This window comes from Mus pahari, chromosome 5, assembly GCF_900095145.1.
Source record: "Mus pahari chromosome 5, PAHARI_EIJ_v1.1, whole genome shotgun sequence".
Classification (NCBI taxonomy): Eukaryota; Metazoa; Chordata; class Mammalia; order Rodentia; family Muridae; genus Mus; species Mus pahari.
The window spans coordinates 144,501,415-144,504,584 of record NC_034594.1 but is presented as its reverse complement, the minus strand read 5'-3'; the positions used below and the strand labels follow the sequence as shown (position 1 = coordinate 144,504,584).

The window sequence follows — 3,170 nt, the reverse complement described above, 5'->3', positions numbered from 1 at the left end:
CTATAGGTGGAACAACAATATGAACTAACCAACACCCCCAGAGCTTGTGTCTCTAGCTGCATATGTAGCAGAAGATGGTCTAGTCATCCATCATTGGGAAGAGAGGCCCTTCCATGGCTGTAGGCTTTCTCTCAAGCTTGATCCTCCTGCTTCCTCGGTATGGAGATTCTAAATCCTTCTCCTTCCCTGGGTTCCCTTGTCCAGGAAATCTAAAGTCCCGCCTCTGTCTCCCTGTCCAACTATTGACTATTGGCAACTTTATTTACCGATTAGAACCAACTGGGGGCAGGGACCCTCGGTGTCTTACATGCAGACGTGCAAATTTCTGTATAATTTGGGAACCCAATTAGCATAATATAAGCAATCAACCAAATACACAACAGGGTAGGGCTCAGCCTATTGTGGGTAGTGCATCCCTGGGCCGGTGGTCCTGGGTTCTATTAGAAAGCAGGCTGAGCAGGCCGTAAAGAACAAGCCAGTAAGCAGCACCCCTCTATGGGCCAACCTTTACAATAGCTCCTGCTTCAATGTTCCTGTCCATTTGAATTCCTGTCCTGACTCCCTTCAGTGATGAACAATGATATGAAAGTGTAAGTCAAATAAACTTTTTCCTCCCTAACTTGCTTTTTGGTCATGGTGTTTTGTCATAGAAATAGAAACTCTAAGAGATCTTCTGAGTCCACATGTCCCATAAGTACACATGCACACACATAAATGTCAAAAATAAAGGCGGTACCTTCATATCTGCCCAATGAGTCTTCCTCTAAGCTTTAGAGCACCTTGTAAGGATGTACAAGTATTCTTCCTTTTCCCTTCTTTGAAGACTCCATGACTATTTCTGAAGCCTCCCTTTCTTCCTAATGAACTTTTCTCTATTTATCCTAGTTAGTTAGCTGACAATGTCATTAGTAGCCAGGATTCAACATGAATTTATAATGTTAGTAGTGGGTGGGTGGAGGCAGAAAGATCAGTAGTCCTTATACAGTGAGCTTAAGGCTATTCCGGGCCTCAGGAGACTTGGTCTCCAATGATCTAAAAACCAAAATAAAAAAGACCTAACTTTGGTGAATTTTGTTTTCTCCTCCTGTTGTTCACAGCCATTGCTTTAGATCTTTTCTATTGCGATGCCACCATTCTTGCTTCTTGGCATCTTGGGTTCTGTTTTTGATACGGACTACCTCTGATATATACGCATTTCAAAGCGTTGCTTGATTTTCAACTATTCATATGGATAAAATTGAAACCCAAAAGGAGCAAAGGTGATCAGTAGCACTATACATCCAGACTTCAGAAAGTTATTTAAGGGATATTGTTAAGCAAAAACAAAACAAGTGAAATAAATGAAAATAAAAACAAAAACAAATTAAAGCCAAGAAAAGGTTATGAAAAGATTTTTTTATTGGTAAAAATTAGTGCTATTTTCATATAGGATTATTAATGGTAGTTATCTTGGCTATTGTAGAGGCGTTTTGTTTTGGAGTGTGTGAATTATTCTAAATAAGCACACGCATTATTTTTTGAGAAGAATAAAACATCCTAAAAGGAATAGCAGCAATCCTTCTCCCTCCAAAAATGTTTCTTAGGACAAGAGAGCATGCGTTTCACATGGGGTAAACTGATTGGATTTGAAACTTGAGAAAAGGCAAGAAATGGCATGAATGTGGTCAAGTAGTAGACTTTCTCTCTTCTCATTTATTTTATCTTACTTTTTTTTTAAAAAAAAGATTTATTTACTTTATGTATGTGAGTACACTGTTGCTCTCTACAGACACACCTGAAGAGGGCATCAGATCCCATTACAGACGGTTGTGAGCCACCTTGTGATCGTTGGGAATTGAACTCAGGACTTCTGGAAGAGCAGTCAGTGCTCTTAACCACTGAGCCATCTCTCCAGCCCTTTATCTTACTTTTTGTGACAGTCTTCTTGTGTAGATAAGACTATCACAGAACTTCCTATGTAGTCCAGGCTAGCCTTGAACTTAGGACTCTTAGCTGTTAAAGGCATTTATGAAGATTCTGTGATTTAGGAGAATAAATTTTAATAATGATAATAACGTGGTCAATAAGATTTTTTTTTTTTGAGACAAGGTTTTATGTAGCCTAGGTTGGCCTTGAACTTTCTGTATAACTGAGGACAACATTGACTCTTCCTGATTCCATCTCCCAAGTGTTAGGCTTCTAGGAGTGCCCTGACACATGGCACCAGGCAAAACTAGTAGTTATGCATGTGTGTCTTCGGCTCTCTTAATGTGTTAGGCACTAGGCTAAGGGGTGCAGGTTTATAGTCATCCCTTGGTTTTCCTGGAAGATGGTTCTAGGTTATCCCTCGATGCCAATTTCTCGTATAAAATGAGTGTGGGTACTATAGAACCTATGTGTATCTCAAGGGACTAATAAGAAAAAAGTATGAATATACTTAGTATAGATACAATTCTTTGTCAAACATTTCAGTTTGTAGTTGATAAAATACACAGAAGTAGACCTACAGTTGCAGATCCAATCATATTGTTTCATTTAATTCCCACACCAATTCATCATGTATACATTTATTTATTAAAGGTATTGTTTGAACACTTACAATGTTCTACATATTAATGATTACTACAGCAATAAAATAGTTATTGTCTCTGATCTCACAGACTTATCTGTAATGAGGGAAACATATTAAAAATAAATATTCAATATCATGCAATAAACAACTTGGAAGTTTAAGAGACTAATAAGGAAGCCCACTTTAGGTAGACTGCCCTGGGAAGGTCTTTTATAGAAGCTGATGTGTTTAAGCTGAGGTCTAAAGTACAGGAGGAACCCAACAGGCAGAAGAAGGGCCTTGGGGCAGATGTAAGTGACTGTACCATGGAGAACTTTCTTCTCTGATAGAGGAGCTAAAAGGTCACAGAAGTCAAACAGAGAATGGGGAGAGTGAAACTGGCAGAGTCTGGGGATGTGCCAGACCATCCAGAGCCAGGGACTCTGGCTTTCACACTGGGTGTGATGAGGAGTCCGCAAGGGTATGGGCAGTCAATAGAAAGAGTGGGACTATACTAAGGACAGTGTGCTGGTTGTGTTTTAGACCATGGGTTATGCGGAGACAAGAGCAAAATTAGAAGAGATGATTGTAGTACCTCAGATTCCAGATGGGAGGAATGGCGATAGGGATGATGGTCTAC

The 3,170-nt window shown here is 39.6% G+C and overlaps 1 protein-coding gene across 2 annotated transcripts in view; it reads right to left on the bottom strand.

Moving 5' to 3' along the window:
• Nucleotides 1-3,170, bottom strand: part of Slamf6 (SLAM family member 6) — a 21,522-nt gene that overhangs the window by 1,625 nt on the left and 16,727 nt on the right. The window lies entirely within an intron of this gene.